General features: G+C 35.8%; 1 long non-coding RNA gene across 1 annotated transcript in view; it reads left to right on the top strand.

Annotated features, from left to right (window-relative positions):
• The window catches only part of LOC120858450, a 215,599-nt gene extending 208,679 nt beyond the window's left edge, over positions 1 to 6,920 (top strand). The window contains exon 3 of the long non-coding RNA XR_005719870.1: positions 5,441 to 6,920. This is a non-coding gene — a long non-coding RNA (uncharacterized LOC120858450). The remainder of the gene's footprint in view (positions 1 to 5,440) is intronic.
• Positions 6,921 to 20,195: the final 13,275 nt, after the last annotated feature.

The following is a 20,195-nucleotide window of genomic DNA, read 5'->3' as shown; positions in this document are numbered from 1 at the left end:
AGTATAGATCCTAAGAGTTTCTTCAGCTTTCTCAGATGAACAGTAACAATTCTATGACTTTGTAGAAAAAGACTATTTATGTAAACTCCTTCTATTTCATGGCTTCTTTTGAACACTCTCCTTTTCTATTCACTTGGAAACTCTAGATGTAGAAGCAGAGAGTGTATAGAGTCATTTTAATAAGAACAGATAAAAATTTCTTCATCTGATGCTTCTATCAATAGTATATGTAAGTGTCATTTCACATATGACAAAGCTATAAATCACAATTTACATTCTGTCTTCTATATTAAAGTTTCTTTTCATGGGCTTTATTTCCCATTACTTGAAATCAATACATTCCTCTTTTATTGATCTTTTTCTCCCTCTACCCCCATTTCTCATCATTTAAAACTCATGCCTGGTTATTCTCTTCTACAGAAATGTTTACAGTAGCCCATTTTAATAAACAGAACTACATACAGAAATATTTAGAAATGGAAGGCACCTTAGAAAATCACCTTTTTCCACATTCTCATTTCATGGCACACAAAGGAGCAAGGTTAAACCTCCAAGACTGATGTAATTGAGGTCAAAATAAATTAAGTGATTTGCCTAAAGTCACACACTAGATAAGACAGTTTTACTTTCATCAACATGCAATATTATTCATTCAAAAAACAAGTATTTGTGTAATAGGCACAATCCTAGGAGCTGAAGGCCAACAGAGGCTCCCCTAGGCACACTTCTGTTCATGACACTGTTTCTTCAGGTATCTTCTCCCTTTAGCTGTGTTCACTGTGGCTTTCTGCTATCCCTTTTTTAAAACAGTTTTATTTCTTCAAGCATTGGTAGTGTCTTTATCTTCACCCAGGCCCAATTAACTTCCCCCAGCTTTTCACTTAATTAGTTCTCATCCTCCTTTTCAAGGTGCAAACTGACTCCTGACTTGGTGCCATTTTGCCTCATTATCAGGCCCCCATTCTAAAATAATTATTTCGAGTATAATGAAAATGTTACATGTGGTTGAACCCAATATGTGATTTGTTATAACTCTGACTGCCAACAAATGTTTTACAGCATGTTTTGACCTGTATAACGAAATGGCACATCAAAAAAATGAGCAAACCTTTCATCCTTCCCATGACCCCACCCACTCCAGTCTTTGTTGGTAAATATCTGCTTCTATTGTAATGGCAGGCTTGTTAGGCTTAAGCATCTTAAGTGATTGTCAGTTCAGTTCAGTTCAGTTGCTCAGTCATGTCCGACTTTGCGACCCTATGAATCGCAGCACGCCAGGCCTCCCTGTCCATCGCTAACTCCCGGAGTTCACTCAGACTCACGTCCATTGAGTCAGTGATGCCATCCAGCCATCTCATCCTCTGTCGTCCCCTTCTTCTCCTGCCCCCAATCCCTCCCAGCATCAAAGTCTTTTCCAATGAGTCAACTCTTCACATGAGGTGGCCAAAGTACTGGAGCTTCAGCTTTAGCATCATTCCTTCCAAAGAAATCCCAGGGTTGATCTCCTTCAGAATGGACTGGTTGGATCTCCTTGCAGTCCAAGGGACTCTCAAGAGTCTTCTCCAACACCACAGTTCAAAAGCATCAATTCTTTGGCACTCAGCCTTCTTCATAGTTCAACTCTCACATCCATACATGACCACAGGAAAAACCATAGCCTTGACTAGACAGACCTTAGTCAGCAAAGTAATGTCTCTGCTTTTGAATATGCTATCTAGGTTGCTCATAACCTTTCTTCCAAGGAGTAAGCATCTTTTAATTTCATGGCTGCAATCACCATCTGCAGTGATTTTGGAGCCCAAAAAAATAAAATCTGACACTGTTTCCACTGTTTCCCCATCTATTTCCCATGGAGTGATGGGACCAGATGCCATGATCTTCGTTTTCTGAATGTTGAGCTTTAATAGAAAATGATCCTTACTCTACTGTGGCCTTTTGGCCTCCTACCTTCCTTTTAAGGAAAGTCCATATTCCGTGTTGTTGCCCTATCGTTCCTACCAGCAACTACAGTGATTGCATCTAGTTTCAGAACATTTGTTTATTTACGCTGTTACTTGATGGAATATTTTTCTTTTATCACCTAATACTCCCTGATAGTTATCCAGATAAATGTCATTATCTTTTGTAGTTACAGACAGAATAAAACCATCTTGTGCCTAATGAACAAAATAAGAATAGCCACATGGCAGTGTTTCATAGAGATATTGAAAAATGGCATTTTCTATTATTTAAGTTTTTTAACAGATAGTTTTACATTCTCTTTTGGGGTCATGTTTACTGTTTCAAACTTTCATAAAACATTGCAAGAATAGGACAGGAAGTTCTCATGTGCCCTTTGCCTCAATTAACCAATTGTTTATATTTTATCCTATATGTCAGTTTCTCTTTCAGTTTCATAAAACATGATATACCTATATATATATATATATATATATATATATACACACAGTCATCATATTTTATACCTATATATGCATTCATCATATTATATATGTGTATACACAGTTCATAGATTTTTCAAACCATTGGAGAATAAGTTGCAGACAGGGTATGACTTATCCTAAATACTTTAGCATATATTTCAATGTATTTCCTGAGTACAGGACATTCTCTTACATCATACAAAACAAGAATCAAACACAGGTAAGATGTCATTGACATAATATTGTTACCTAATTTGTAGACCATATTCAAATATCATCCTCTGTCATGATAACATTCTTAATAGTTAAGTGTTTTGTCCCACTGGCCTAGAATCCAATCTAAAATCATGTAATCCATTTAGTTGTCATGCTGTGCTTTACTTTTTTTGTTTAAAAGCTTATATATCAGTCACTAATGACCTGGACAGTATCTCTTTTTAAAGTAATTTCTGCAGGCTGACTACTGTTCCAAGAATAGGAAGTGAAGCCAAAGCTGGCTACCAAAATCCGTTAGCAATAGGAATATCTGTGCTGAGGAAACAGCACATCAGCTGTAAAGCCCTGTTGTGACCACAAGTTTTGGCATTATAGGAAGACAGCACAAGAAAGAGAACTCTGAGTTTATCACTACTTTGCAGTTTTGAAATTTAAAACTTTGGAGAGAGATACTGTTGCCTTTCTAGTCAAAGAATAGTGTTTACCAATAGCCATGTTACACAGATTTGCAGTAAGCACTTAAATCCAAACCTAAATAAATATTTAGCTCAGTGTTGTGTTAGTGAAACCTCAGTTAAAATCAATATTTTCATCAGAATGAAATACTGGAGATGTTTTTTAAAGTTTGGATATAAATATTGTCATTTTTTAATCCAAAAGTCCTCTTAAAAAAAAAAAAAGCTGTGTATTTTTAAATGTCTAGAATTAAAGTGAATGCAATTAGTTCCTTCCCCTCAAAAAAAAAAAAACAAGTAACACAGATTTGTAGTATTTATGATGCCCAAAGCATGCAATGTTTTACTTAGTTCTGTAAATAGAATTATGATGAGGGCTACAGGGTTTTAGCAGTGATTTCCAGTCACTGTTGAGCAATAGTAATCCCTAAGTCTCAGAATTTTTTTTTTCCATGTCAGGCTTCCTTCTAAAACTAGATAAAAAGAACATGAAAGAGCCTTTGGTTTTAAAGTACATGAACCTACCTAAACAGATTCATTTTATTTTTTTTAAGTATTGTAATAACACGCAAACGTACCACGTCTTGATGCCAGAAAACTGAGTTAGACCCACTGATAGCAATTACACTACTGAAAATCCAGATAGATGACAGGAGGCACAAAATCCTCCCATGTTATTTTCACATTTTCCCTCTAAAACACAAGAAATGTTTACACAGGCAAGAGACAGAAATTAGCCACCAGAAAAATACTATGCACATCCATATTCAGCACATAGATTAAAAATAAAATAGTTGTTTGTTCCTTACAGTAGAACAGGCTCACCCATTCATCCTTGTGATAGATATGCATACAAGACCAAAACGAAATCGAATCCCTGCAGATGGCTCATAAGTCACAAAAACTGTTTAATCTTTTCACGGCATCCCTTTGGGAAGCCTGCCCCTTGGTAAGTAATAACATGCAATATATATAATGTCAAATATTTTAGTTTTTTAGTAGAAAGCTTTCTTTTGCTCTAAGAGATTTTCACCCATATTTCTTACAAAGAGATTTATGTCACTGTGTTACCTTAATATGTACGTCCACAGCATTCTACTGTAGCTTTTGTTTTACGTAAGAAAAGTGTCAGTATTCAGGAACCATGTATGCAAAGCTTATCTAAAATTGATTGTGGCTCAGAGTCATATTTTAAGAGGCAGTCAGGTAAATCTAAATGCAGTTTACCGTTGCTCTTTCTAATGGATTTTGCTAGAAAACAGTCGAGTTTCAAGCAGGACTAAAATGAAAGGAGACATTGGAGACTTAACCACTGAACAGATGCTCTAAACGCAGCTTTGAAAATATAGCTGTCACTTCAGATCTTTTCCACTGAGTTCCTAGGTAAGCCAATGCCAGAGCTTCTGGCATTATAATGTTTTAATGGTTATGTGTAAAATAGACACTGTGAGAACTCATAAAACAGAGCAACGAGCCTATTATCAGCCTATTTTTAACTATTTCATTGTCTTGGTTTTCATTCTAATTAAATATTTGGAAGACCAAAACTAATGAGAACTTATAATAAAACGGTACTTGTGTAGCACTGTGATATTGTTCATTTGTGAGTTGCTAACTTGTCGAACCAAATCAGAAATTCTTGAATCTTTATTACATTAAAACAATTCCTGATATTGACTCTTGGGAAGGATTTAATTTTCCTCTCTAAAGTGAAAATTTTCCTTTCTGTGATGATGTAAGGTTTTTTCCTTACCCCAGTAGTATTATATATATGTGTACATGTAGATATGATGTATATAGATACTAGTATGTGTATGTATATATACTCACACTAGGAAATTCTGGACCTGATTTGCCTTGGAAAATAGGCAAATAAGTATAATATATTGAAGTGCTCTTAACTTGACTGAAAATATAAAATCTAAGAATAACATGAGATGTAGAAGTTTAATTTATAATAATTATATGATAATATAGCAAGAGGGTAATTGAATACTGAATAAAATAATATTCTCCAACAATGTCTGTCTAAATTAGTAGCATTTCAGTTTTCAAACTGAAAAACTATAATGTAGGCAACAGCATAACTTCCACAAAATCAGTGTACAAATTATGCACAGAACCTTGATCTCTAAATCTTCAACTTTAAAATCCCTATCCCATCCATCTCATACTGTATCTACTAAGTATATGTATGGCACTGTATTGTATTTGGATGTATATATTGCAAGGTGTTTAAGTAGAAATGTTAAATAATAAAATGAAGCAATTATACTTCATGACAATAAGAAATGACTCTGCACTATGTGTATTCACCTAACCACTGGGCATATTGTCTCCTTTTAGGAAAAACACCCAAGAGAAAGAAAACAAAGAACAAAAGACCCAGAATTCCAAAAGAACAGTAAGTATTTTAATGAGACAATTATTATTCTAGAGCTTCTATAAAATTAGAAAACCTTATTTTTTTTAATAGAAATGTTCACCTTGTCATTTTCTAAGATAAGAAACTAACATACTAAATAAAGTGCAGCCTTCTAAAACTCAATTTCACTTTACTGGAGCAAACTGATAATCATTTATCCTATAATCCTCTTAGATAAGAGGCCAGGGCAATCCTTGTGATACGTATATGTGGCAGAAATGTTTATGTTGGTTCCATCATATCTTTTGACTAGCATCATATCATTTTAAATTCTATAGAAGAAGAAAAGTAATAAGTAAAATTAAGTACCTCACATTATCTGCATGTGATACAAAATTTTTTTAACTTCAAACAAAACTTTAAGCAGAAACAATGTGCTTGACTTGTTTATAGTCATTAAATTAGAATTATTAAAAAATAGCAACCATCTGCAGGCTTTAAGATGGAGCTTAATCTCATTAGTGTCTTTCTTTCTAATCTTTTCACAGCTTAATTATGACCTGTATTTCCTTACATAGCTAATATTTGATAGTAATAATTGCTTTTCTAAATATGTTTTATTAAACAAAATTAAGTGCATTCTTGATGTCATTCTTTCTAGTAGAACTAGTAATATAATAATGATTTCCTAGATGTAAGCAATTGTAAATTTTAAATATGTGAAGAGCAAAAAAATAAAATACATATAGAAAAGCAAAACCCACTTTGATGACCTATGGTATACCACTATTTTAATACCCTGGTAGTTATGAAATGAGTTTGCAGATGCATTTATCTAAAACAGAATCACTGAAGTAAAATGAGGTAACACGATGATAGGTCTATATCTTGATATATATCAAACTAGAATAAAATCCAACGGAAGGATGTGTGATGCAAAATAAAGAAATTCATAAATAATTTTTCTAGGATATATACAATTATACTTACATAATAAGATTTTCTAACACCTGAAGAACTTTAATGCAGGAATTATGTCTTAATTTCAAATAATTAAATACATTTAATCATGCTAATGATGATATATATGTGCTTTATCTTAAGTTTGTTTTTGAAGTGTGAGAGAAGCAGGGAAAGAATTTTCCTTTACTTACCTACCTGAATAGTATCCTCGTGCTGTTTCACTTTACACAAAGTACATAATTTTAAAAGGATATTTTATTTCTTTAAGATTTTATAAAATAGTTATGAAGCAAAATAATCTGAATTAAAATGATGTTGCCCACATGTTTATTCAATCAGTCAGTCACACAGTTGTGTTGGACTCTTTACGACCCAATGGACCACAGGACGCCAGGCCTCACCGTCTATCACCGGCTCCTGGAATGCACTCAAATTTATGTCCATTGAGTCGGTGATGCCATCCAACCATCTCATCCTCTGTCCTCCCCTTCTCCTCCCATCTTCAATCTTTCCCAGCATCAGGGTCTTTTCAAATGAGTCAATTCTTTGCATCAGGTGACTAAAGTATTGGAGTTTCAGCTTCAACATCAGTCCTTCCAATGAAGATTCAGGACTGATCCCCTTTAGGATGGACTGGTTTGATCTCCTTGCAGTCCAAGGGACTCTCAAGAGTCTTCTCCAACACCACAGTTCAAAAGCATCAATTCTTTGGTGCTCAGCTTTCTTTATAGTCCAACTCTTACATTCATACATGACTACTGAAAAAACCATAGCTTTGACTAGATGGACCTTTGTTGGCAAAGTAATGTCCCTGCTTTTTAATATTCTGTCTAGGATGGTCATAACTTTCCTTCCAAGGAGTAAACGTCTTTTAATTTCATGGCTGCAGTCACCATCTGCAGTGATTTTGAAGCCCCCCCCCAAAATAAAGTCTGACACTGTTTCACCATCAACTTACCATGAAGTGATGGGACCAGACGCCATGATCTTAGCTTTCTGAATGTTGATCTTTAAGCCAACTTTTCACTCTCCTCTTTCACTTTCATCAAGAGGCCCTTTAGTTCCTCTTCCCTTTCTGCCATTAGGGTGGTGTCATCTGCATATCTGAGCTTATTGATATTTCTCCGAGCAATCTTGATTCCAGCTTGTGCTTCCTCCAGCCCAGAGTTTTTCATGATGTACTCTGCAAATAAGTTAAATAAGCAGAGTGACAATATACAGCCTTGATGTACTCTTTTCCCAATTTGGAACCAGTCTGTTGTTCCATGTCCAGTTCTAACTGTTGCTTCCTGACCTGCATACAGATTTCTCAAGAGGCAGCTCAGGTGGTCTGGTATCCCCATCTCTTCAAGAATTTTCCACAGTTTGTGGTGATCCACACAGTCAAAGGCTTTGGCATAGTCAATAAAGCAGAAATAGATGTTTTTCTGGAACTCTCTTGCTTGATGATCCAATGGATATTGGCACTTGATCTCTAATTCCTCTGCCTTTTCTAAATCCAGCTTGAACATCAGGAAGTTCACAGTTCACGTATTGCTGAAGCCTGGCTTGGAGAATTTTGAAGATTACTTTACTAGCGTGTGAGATGAGTGCAATTTTGTGGTAGTTTGAACATTCTTTGGCATTGCCTTTCTTTGGGATTGGAATGAAAACTGACCTTTTCCAGTCCTGTGGCCACTGCTGAGTTTTCCAAATTTGCTGGCATATTGAGTGTAGCACTTTCACAGCATCATCTTTCAGGATTTGAAATAGCTCAACTGGAATTCCACCACCCCACTAGCTTTGTTCATAGTGATGCTTCCTAAGGCCCACTCAACTTCACACTCCAGGATGTCTTGTTCCAGATAATTGATCATACCATCATGATTATCTGGGTCGTGAAGATCTTTTTTGTATAGTTCTTCTGTGTATTCTTGCCACCTCTTCTTAATATCTTCTGCTTCTGTTAGGTCCATACCATTTCTATCCTTTATTGAGCCCATCTTTGCATGAAATGTTCCCTTGGTATCTTTAATTTTCTTGAAGAGATCTCTAGTCTTTCCCATTCTATTGTTTTTGTCTACTTCTTTGCACTGATCACTGAGGAAGGCTTTCTTATCTCTCCTTGCTATTCTTTGGAACTCTGCATTCAACAAGTTATATCTTTCCTTTTCTCCTTTGCCTTTTGCTTCTCTTCTTTTTCACAGCTATTTGTAAGGCCTCCTCAGACAACCATTTTGCCTTATGTCTTAACCTCCAAAGAATTCATGAGTAAGGGGTGTCAGTGCTTTGAGTAAAGCATGATATAAGGTGAAGAGACTGGATATTACAATGACTATTTTTCTTGTTTTTATCTATAGAATATGTGCTTGTATTATAAGCCTATTAAATGACTATTAAATGACCTTTTACAACTTGTATTTGAAACAATCATTACAAAATGGTAATTGATAAAATATTACTAAAGTTTTTTAGAGCATATTGTACTGTATATCACAAACTTCTTGTGCTTAAGAAAATAAGGACAGAGGATAATTTTGGATATTGTACATTAATAATTTTCTTCTCAATTGCTGAACACTCAGTGGTATTTTTAATAACTCAATGGATCAGCTCTTTATAGACTCTAAATACACTGGAAAATAATAATACAGAGAGGATACATTTGAAAAAATCAGATGCTCGGGAAGGTTTCTTAGAAACTGTTTATGTTAGTCTAGATTTGTTAAACCTCTTTAAATACTATTGGGATTGATGGAAGAAACTTATCTGGTCTAATGTTATTTTATAGTCATTGCCTCCTGTAATATCCTCATTTAGAGAGAAGCAGGTAAGACAAGTCATTTATCTATGCTCCTGTTTCTAGTGATGGAATCAAGGAAAACTCTGACTTTCTTAACCACCCACTATTTTCCTTATCTGTCATGTTAACTGAAAGCACTTATAGAAAAATTGAGGGTCTTAAACAGGTTCAAATATCATCTTCTCAAAATTTAAACTTCTTTTAACTGAAGCTCTAATGAAAATTTATATAAATAACAATGCCTACTCTCTACCTTCCAAAAATTTTGTCATATGGTACATTAGGATGATGTTTATAGCTGAAAGAATTAGAGAATCTGAGTTTGAATCTAGACTTCATCAATTCCTCCTCTCATAGTGAAGAGTCCCAGGGAAGGTGATGACATTCAAGATGACACAGCTAAATTAGTACTGGTAAACAATGATACATACACTCACTCTACCTTCAGCAACAATTAGGCAATTATCTCTTTAAGTCTCCACTCTTGTATCTGGATGATGAAAAATATTTTTTCCAATCTACTTCCTGAGACTTTCTGAGAGCTAATTAGATTGCCACAGTGATGCATAATTATAAATTTCAATTATTACATTGTTATATAAAACCTTACACTATGTTTCTATAAAAAGAACAACTTCCTATTGTGTGAAAATTTGCCTTTACTGTTTTGGAAATCCAATTATTCATTTATAACTGTCATTGCTGATGAAATCAAAGTTATTGATTGATATCTGTTTTAGACAACAATAGTCATCCAGCAAAAAATTCCCTTCTTCTTGAATTTATAATTTACCCTTAACCTTGATCAGCTTTCTCACACATAGACCTGAGAGACTTCTTATTAAAAAAGAAGAGAGTAGGAAAGGAAAAGGAACACTTACTGGGCTTAGTTTGTGTCAGAAGCTCCACTATTTACCCAATTAAATTTCATTTGGTATCAAAAGAACTCCTCCTTTGTTGCAATGGTTTTGTAGATGACGAAAGCAAGAATTGAAAGCCTTATAAAGTTAGCCTAACTTAGTAAGCAGCAGAGTTACCATTTCAACTCAGCTCTGCATGATTAACCCCTTTCCAAGTTTTCACTCTCAAGTAAACCCTTCACAACTGATGAAGGCAAAGCCTGTTTCATTTTCCAGCCATGAGTGATGGCATGGTGGGAGGAGGTAAAGTAAAGAATATATCACTTATTAAAGTGTTAGTTCTCTGTGAAGAATATTTGATGTGCATATAATACTACTTTATCACTTTTTACCATGAGCATTAGATTGCATCACGCCTATTTGTCCCTCATATGATAAAAATTAAAGCATGGTAGGAGGATTTAGTTATTAAAGATGATCTTTAGATAGAAAAAGCAGAACCAAAATGGAAATGAATGATAGCCTTAAGTGTAAAAGATCACCTAAAGAAAGAGAACTGTATTTATTCTACATTTTATTTGTAAATTAATTGACAATTAAGTTGATGCTTACAAGATGTGCTTCTTATATTTCTATGCTTATAACATTATCTGGACTTATTCCCTTAAAATGTTTTGTCAAATTTTGGAAATTGATTCCTTTATTTATTCATTATTCTTTTTTAGTAGTGAGTGTCTGTGGTCTACACTGTTCCAGGTGTTAAAATACAGGTGTGACCAAAGAACAGCTTCTGTAATCAAGTAGCTTTTATTTGGAGAAGGCAGTGGCACCCACTCCAGCACTCTTGCCTGGAAAATCCCATGGACGGAGGAGCCTGGTGGGCCGGCTCTTTTATTTAGTAATCACAAATATTGCAGAGTCTATTTTATAAAGAGAATGATAGTACTTTGACTTACCATAATGGAAGATAGTCATCTGATGCACTGTGGTCAGAATCACTTTGTCTTACTAAATGAGAATTTTGTTGCTTTATTTAGGACATTGGGTAAGATGGGTTTCCCACAATCATTATTATTCATGATAAAGCAAAATTAAACTCTATTTCATGACTTGGGGCATTTTCTAGACCACCTGAGTAGGAGCCTTCTGTAATCATATTATAGCCTTGTACTGGCTTTGGGAACTCACTCTGTTCAAAATTCAGCTCCACTTTTGTTAGCAATGGGATTTAGGACAATTTAGTAGACCTCGAAATTTTAAGTACTGTCTTGACGTTAGCTCTTATACTTATTCAACAGAAGTTGATGGAAACTTTAAGGTTTGATTGGATGCTTTCAGTGATATTAGTCTTTTGTGTTATTTGTTCTGAAAATTTTCTCATCTTTCATGACTGAAATATAAGTTGTATAGTTACAATAGAGAAGGGGAATTGCTTTAAAATCAGCAATGTGGTTTAAAAAATATGTGGAGTCTAAAGTTGGTAAGATTTTAAAACAAATGACTCAGCTATCTGAGTGACTAATGTTAAATCTGATCGGCACTAACATTGAGATTTATTTACCTATTTGTCTGCACCGGGGCATTATTTTGGGTTGTGTTATTAATTTTGGTAATTAGGACATTGGCAGTGGAGGAAGGAGCTGCATTCAGATCCTTTTTCTGGCACTTACTTACTGAAAGACCTCAGGAAGACAATTTAACTTCTTTTCTTCAATGTCCTCATGTGTTGCAATGGAGATAATAAATCCTACTTTATAGCATTCATGTGAGAATTCCAGAATTAAATGTTTATTACAAAAGCTAATACAATAATACCAGCAAATAGTACTTCTGTATTATATTGCTATTTAAGATATTTCCTTTGCAGTAGGTGAGGGGAATTCTTTTAAAACCCTAAAACACATACAAGTCTGCAAGGAATAAAAAGGAAGGGAGGTATGAAGGAAGAGGAGGAATGAAGGCTGGTTAGAAATCCTGAATGCAAGATGAAATTTGGTTTTGATACAGTAGGAGTCTACCATGAGCCATCTCCTAGAAGGCCTCTTCCTCCCTAAAGCAAATGCTACTGAAATGAAACAAGGTTGATAGCACAGGTCCCTCTCAGAGAGGTCAAAAGTAAGACTTGAAACACTTTGACAGTTTTCATGGTTCTTAAATTAAATTTAATCAGGATGCACCTTGATGTGAAGGGCACCAAAAATGCTTTCTACCCTGCCATGAAATGCCTTCCTTTCAACTTACAAATGAGGTCATTTTCATCAGAGAAAATAAATCTAACCAAATTGTGGGCCAAGCAGGTTTCTAGAAATAAATTACACCCAACACATTATTACATACACCACTGTAAAGGTAAGGGCAGTTTATGCCACTACATGGCAAAAATAAAACACTCTTCTTTTAAAAAGTTAAATAAAATTTTATACATGAAAAATTGAAATCACAAAGCTCTTTCACCAACGAAATCTTAGACAACAAAATTTTTATCTTGCCAATTTTCCCCCATGATAAGGAATCATTTTAGTTTCTCCTCATTTTAGTACCTCAACTATTTTCTATTAGCAAATTTCATATCTACCATTTTAGTTTGCAAATATCATTAAAAAAATCTATGATACTGACAAGGAATAGCAATAACAACACCACTGTCCCATTTTATGTCAAATTCTCTTCTACCTATAAAGGTAAGCATATCCCAGTCTTAATAATAACAATTCATTCATAACCAAAATGTAGTCCATGGTACCTTGTTTGTCTCTTTCCCTTAAAATTTAATCTTTACATAAACTACAGACAATTTTATTTCATTCCTATTCTGAAATGTGAAAAATATAGTTCAGCATATGTTCCATTGTGCATTTGAGCAATTTACGTCTCCTGTTCTTATGTAATACAAAAATTGCTTAACCCTGCTATTGTTTTTATTTTCCACTTTCAAAAGTATCCTGGCAAAGCCTGTATTTATGAATTGGTACAAAATGTTTCAGACCGAGGAAATAAGGTCTCTAAACAAATGCCCAAAATGCATTGGTTTGTATTCTAGAATACAAGATTTTTAAAACTTCTCTGGGTTATGCCTATTCACCTAACTCTAGCAAAGATAGGCCTGCTTAACTGTGTAATTATTAATATGTCCATTGTTTTCAATTACAGTAAGATTTGAACAACTGTCAATATATTTTTACAAAAGGCAGAGCCAAATTTGTTGTTGAGACAGTTGGAAAAAAATGGAGAAAATACAGGCTGTCCCCCACCTGTTATGTTTTCTTTCTGTTTCATGAGGTGGGTATTTACTCAGTTGTTGCACAAACAAACCTATGAAGACCTACAGTGTCTGCTGAGCCACAGAATTTGCAGCATCAGGAGTGGGGTTGGGGTGGATGAGGGGAGACAGCAGCAAGTCTTCTGCCACTGCATCGACCCTGTCCAAAATTTGAACAATAAGTAAAGCCACTTTCCACACTGCCTTATCTCTTTCTAACCTTTGCCATTTTCCTGATGTAATTCTGCCTCCCACCCTACATTCTCCAGCTGCCTTTTCTTTAACATGGTTTCAGCTTCAGTTTTCCTAACCCTGCTTTCCCCTTGGTCAGCATGCCTCATTGCATCTGGTTTAGGGAAGCTTCTAAGAAGAAAAAAACTGGCTCAGAATATTCACAGCAACCCTGTATTCTCTCTGCTCCCCACAAGCCCCTCACACACAATTGTTAACCCAAATAAGCAAATGACATGGGGGATTGTACACAGTGCAAAGTTCTGAAATGATGAGCTTAGGTGGTGTAGGTGGAAATACCTGGGGACAGGAACCACAGGCCCTGTGCAGGGACATAAACTTTCAGTCCATTACAACCATCTGTACCACCTGTTCTATTAGACAACTCAGATCAAGCAAGTAATGCTGAAGTTTAATTTATACCGTAACTCTAGATATAAATATAATGATTACGCTTTCCAGAATAACCCCACTAGTAATGATGAAACAATTGCTATTTTCTTTCTGTGCTGGTATCAATAGTTATGGAAGTGGCACAGAGGCGGCCACGCCTGCCGTGCCTCTGTCCTAGGACTGACAGCAGTGGTTGTCACCCTTAACTGAACGCTTACTTCCTCCTGAGCACTTTACAGGGTTTCCCTGGTGACTCAGAAGGTAAAGAATCTGCCTGCAATATGGGAGACCTGGGTTCGATTCCTGCACTGGGAAGATCCCCTGGAGGAGGGCATAGCAACCCACTCCAGTATCCTTGCCTGGAGAATCCGCATGGACAGAAGAGCCTGGTGGGCTACAGTCCATGGGGTCACAAAGAGTCAGGCACAACTGAATGACCAAGCAAAGCACGGAGCACTTTACATGCAATTTCCCTGCTTCAAAAATGAGCATACTGTGATTCTGAGAGGCAGACTAACTTTCTTAATATAACATGTCTTCTAATTTTTGAGCCAGATACAGACCTGAGTCTATGTAGTGCTACAATCCATACTAGTAAACAAATTTCAGACTTACTTGAAGCAAAACGATGTTTGAAGAGTTTCTATCTGCACGAGAGCGTGAACTCTCCACATATGGTAGGCTTACCATCTTTGCATCCCAGACTCAAACTGCGTAGTTGCTCAGAGCTAGTTTAACCAAACAACTGATTACTTTTTCTTCTCTCAGGTCTATCATAAAAGTAGCTTTATTGAAAACTTTCTTCTCTCTTATTTTTCCTCAAAGCTGGATTAATCCACATCTCCAAACACTCCATTACAATAAGCTTTTAAGAGTTGTATCTTTAGCCTTGTACAAATCCATCATTTATTTTGACCTTTGCAAAATTGTGATAAAATATATATAATATAACCATTTATATATTTAACCATTTTTAAATGTTCAGTTCAGTGGCATTATGTTCATTCACACTGATATCCAGCCAGCTCCTTCAGAACTTTTTCATCTTTCCAAACTGAAACTCTGTATCCATTAAACAATAACTCCCCATCCCCTTTCTCCACAGCCCCTGGAAACCACCATTCTACTTTCTCTATCAATTTGACTACTGTAGATATCTCATAAAAGTGGAATCATGCAGTATTTATATCTAACTTACTTCATTTAGTATAATGTCTCCAAAATCCATCCACATTACAGCATGTGTCAGAGTTTTATCCTTCTTAAGCCTAAATAATAAGCCATTGTGTGTATATGCTATATATTGCTTATCTGTTTATCCTATAACTTACTGAATAACGCCGTTGTCCAATGTGGAATGTTTTTGCTGTTTCCTCACTTAAGATGCAAATATAGAAATGCAATGAGTTTTTGACTTCTAGGACAGCTATCTTTTTATGTCATAAACTCTAAAATTAATCACAGAAAGCTAGCTGAGTAGGTAATCAGCAAAAGAAATAGATTTAACATAATTAGGGTGTATGAGTCATAAATATGCCGTGTTTTAACTGCTGTGACTAGAGTTAGCCAGTCTTCATCTGATTGATGTTTTTATCCATCAACTTTTCTTTAGAAAATTTGAGAACCTAGGGGTGTTTTTAAATTGCCATATCTCTGAAACTAAATAGAATGGTAAGAAGAGGACTGTTGATTCAAAATAAAAATGCAAATTTATAGCCTTCAAATTTTTTAACACTATCATTTAACTACTTATCTATGTATTATGAAACACTGCTCAAGAATTACTGGATGCATCTTAACAAGAAATCATCTGTTCATCCTTTCATGTTTTCCACAAATGTTTCTTATGTGCTTATAATTTTATAGATAGAATTTACTGAGTGCAAGATACACACACATTCCCAGGTTTATATCTGTGTATATCTTCCAGTAGACAAGCTATATCACCATTTTTACAGATGAGGACGCTGAGGATCAGAGAGGTTAAGTGATTTTCACAGCTGGTAAGTGACAAGAGAGAATTCTAGATGCAGGGCTGTAGCTCTCTGCCACTTCACACTGCCAACTCCCACATGCCTTGCACGGTGTTACATGCAGAGCAAGACACCATCTCCACCCTGGAGTCATTCACATTCTAGTGGAATGGGTGGACAGTCTAAAATTCAATAGAATAGTACAAACAATACAAAGATAAGAAATACTTGGAATCCAGCTGGATATGGCTTAACATAGCCTGAAAAACTTTACACAGTAAAAAGGCATCCATCTTGACCTTACATGGCTGACTTCCACGCTGGTTTTCTACTTTGATTGCTAAAGAATTTACTCAAGCACATGGTATGGTTGGTGATGGTCGAGGCTGAATGAGATCATGAAGGTTAAGTTCAAGTGTTTGACATTTAGCCATTGGAAAACCAGTGTTTTCATGTTGTTATTTTTTCTGCTTAATCTCAGTCCATAGAAGCCTTAGTAATAGAGTAATAGTAGTTATTGAGAAAAGCTTCAGAAAAATAATTTTTGTTAGCTTGTTAATGTTTTCACGTTATAGAAATGAGTCAGGAATTAAGGGTATGACTTTGCCTTTTGTTCAGAACCATCTCTCAGGGGATCCTCAGTAGTATGATCCATAATAGCATTACATTGCTATTTTCTGACCTGTTGGGTCAGAAAGCCTACTTCCCAGGGTGTATGTTGTTTTAAGTTACTGTAATGAAGAAACTTCCCAGTGCTGTCATGTATTTGGTTAATAGTTTTGTGTGTTGTTTGGGGAAGACAATGCTCATAGTGACCTATTGATTCAGATGTTTTCTGGCAGTAGCTCCCTACCAGGTTTGCCTTCATTGACTTTTCAATGTCCTGTTACAAATTATGTGCATGTACAATTTGATATTGAAGGGCAGAGAAGATTCCCCACTGCGCATGAAGTTGGAGCAGTCCTGAACCAGGGTGGTGAGAGCTCATTATCATTCTGAAATCGCCGCTTGTCCGAGGCTGCTACCCTCACAGTTGTGTTTCCTGTCATTTTTTTTCCTTCTCTGTGTTTTATCCTTTCAGATGTTCGAATGCATCTCTATTTTAAACTTCATTCTTAGAAATCCCCCATGCCGACTGAAACATAAAGTCATAGATATTTTCTTATTTGGGGGGCACTTAGAATCCACAGTAGATGGAAATACGTATACCTGTTTTATTAATAATTTTAAAAGAAAGTTTTTCTCTATGAGTCTTCTAAAATTCAAGATGGTTAGAAATCTGTTATAATAAAAAGTAACTATCATTTAATGAATGCCTGCTATTTGCTAAGCTCTGTGCCTCACAGTTTTCACATTTTATATGTAATTTTGATAATTCTATTAGGTAGGTATTACCCCATATTACAAATGAGGAAACTAAGACTCTGAGAAATTTTCACTTGCCCAAGATAATAATAATTACTTCTATCTCTCTAATCATGCTTGAATTTTAGCATCTAAAATGATAGTAAGATTGTTTTTTACTTGTAGAGCACTTCACAGTTTGCACAGCAGTTTCACATAAGGTACCTCTTTCTAACCTCACAGAACTGAAATCAATACTTTCTATTTCATCTTATTCTCTGTAAGACCATCCTAAGGCTCTAGATTCAGAGGGGGATTGCATATTTCCCTGTGCTGAAACATGACCCTTTTTTAAGTTAGCTGCTTCTGCTAAGTTGCTTCAGTCATGTCCAATTCTGTGTGACCCCCATAGATGGCAGCCCACCAGGCTCCCCCGTCCCTGGGATTCTGTAGGAAAGAACACTGGAGTGGGTTGCCATTTCCTTCTCCAGTGCATGAAAGTGAAAAGTGAAAGTGAAGTCGCTCAGTCGTGTCCGACTCTTAGTGACCCCATGGACTGTGGCCTACCAGGCTCCTCCATCCATGGGATTTTCCAAGCAAGAGTACTGGAGTGGGGTGCCATTGCCTTAAGTTAGCATCATTTGTCAAAATGGCTTCTTTTCTACCACTACTAGATTATGTTTCTGTTTTATCACGGGTAAAGGCTATTGGAGGAATTGCCTGTTGATGTCCTTAAAGAATTTGGGGGATTATACTTACCTAGGCAATAACAGCCTAAAGCAGAAGCATACTGTTTTGAGACCAAAATTGTATGCCCAAGAAGTCTGTGTAAAGCTTATATACACAGCTGCTATTTTTTACTGTCTCCTACTGAAATCCCAGCCCACAGCATCCTGCCGTTTAAATATATAAAGATATTCTAGTCCATGCAGACTGTTCCCATATCTCCACATGTACCAAAGCATCCTATTCATTCATATGCATGAACAAACATGGGGAAGAGGGGAGGAAATAGACAAACACAGAGAAAAAGGACACCTTACAGTATTAGACAAGGATAGGGTGACAGGAGATTCGATACTAAGTACAATTCTATCTCATCACTGGTAGTTCCAGACTCAATGATAGCAGATTCTCTGACATTAAGTAAGGGATGGAAAGTACCAATTGGGTAATGGGGAGAACAAACAAAAAGTTTAAAGATTAAATAGAAAAAAAAAAAAACAACCATAAAACAAAGCCATATGTTGTCTCCCATCCCCCTTGGGATCACAAACCACCCTACTCATCATTTCGGAAAGTTCCCGATTCATTCAAACACCAGAGCTTTGGCTCAACAGTGTGACCCCACTTTTCCAGATTTAACTTCCTCCGAGGCTGAGTTTCCACCTTTCATCCACATTCTTAGAGCACCTACCACAGCACGCATCAGATATGCTGGATAAGAGCAGAGTCAGCCATCAGTAGGGTGGCCTTGCCATCGCTTCACCCCTGTCATTCCAGAGAGCAGTCCAGCACTTTGAACACAATGCCCAGCAAACAGCAGAGGATTCTACAGCACCAGACTCTGTGCTAATTCTGAGCTCTGTCCTCAAGGAACTGTAGAAGAAAGGAAATTGAGAAGGTAGGGAAGGAAGGAAAGAGAGAAAAAAAGGGAAGAAAAAATGAGAGGGGAAGGGGTAGGAAAGAAAACCAAGGATATAAATAACAATGTAAAAATTTAATCTAGCACATAGTAGTACATAGATAACTTATTCTTTTGAACAAAGATACTTATTTGAACAAATAAATATTCCGGAGTGCTTCAGAACTCACACAGAGGGAAATGAATTTTATGAAAGTCAGATTGTAGATTTGTTTTCCCATTGATTTAGAAGTTTAATGTTCTTATTACTAAAATATTTCCACTTGTATTATAAGGCAAGTTCTTTGTTCACTCCTTAACAAATTTTAGAAACAGACTTCTTATATGTATTTATAATGCACCAAATAAGAAGACAAAAAAATTTTATCTCCCAATCTACAAATTACTGCATTAAAATATTCCTAAACAATGCAAAATCCACCATATACATGTGTGAGGGTGAGTGTGTTTTCGGTTTTTGTATCTGTGAGACTGATTATGCTAATTGACACCAGTGCTCCTAATAGGAACTAACTATTCTCCAGGGAAACACCATTTACTATTCATTCTCCTGCTCAGGCACACTGAAGCTTTGATTTCTCAGCCCTACCCTCATCGATCATAAGAAACCTCTGGTTTTTCCATCATCTCTAGAAGGGTTGCATGCTCTCATTCTACTGTTCTTCATAGTTTCCAACCAGACACTCACAAGTAGACTCTGAGTATCAGAAGATACATTGCTCTGCTTAATGATCGAGACTGGGTTCTAAATCTCACAATACCTGCAAACAGACAATGTTTTAAATAAAAAGGTGATGTTTTATTTTTCTTCCTGTCTGCCTGCTACAAAAAGATAAATATCCCAAAAGCAATAGTTAGCAGTGATGAAAAGCAAAATTAAACAGAAAAATAAATCTTGAGAAAAAGAAAATCAAGGGTGATTTTTGAAAATTTATAATAAGACCTTGAAATGTCTCATAATCATTTCCCAATTTCTAAATCAGATCTAACCAACATGTGCCCCACTATTAAAATCTATAGGGCAGTCAAATGTTACACAAAGAGAAAGGAATGTTTATTAGTCTTTGTGCTTTTACAGGAATAGAAGATACTGTGTGAACTGGTTTGAATTTTTCTTCCATTCATTATTATCTTATGTTTCAACTAGTAATGAGCAGAAAGTCAAAAAAGATGGGAAGAAAGATTATAGACTGGAAGAGGAAAATTGAGTGCTCTAGACAAAGGGTTGCAAAAATTACAAAAAAACAAGGTACTGAATAGTTATTCACAAGATAGAAAAAGAGAGA

Source organism: Oryx dammah, unplaced genomic scaffold (assembly GCF_014754425.2).
Source record: "Oryx dammah isolate SB20612 unplaced genomic scaffold, SCBI_Odam_1.1 HiC_scaffold_29, whole genome shotgun sequence".
NCBI lineage: Eukaryota > Metazoa > Chordata > Mammalia > Artiodactyla > Bovidae > Oryx > Oryx dammah.
Note: the sequence above shows the minus strand (reverse complement) of the source record. Positions and strands in the feature narration are given on the sequence as shown.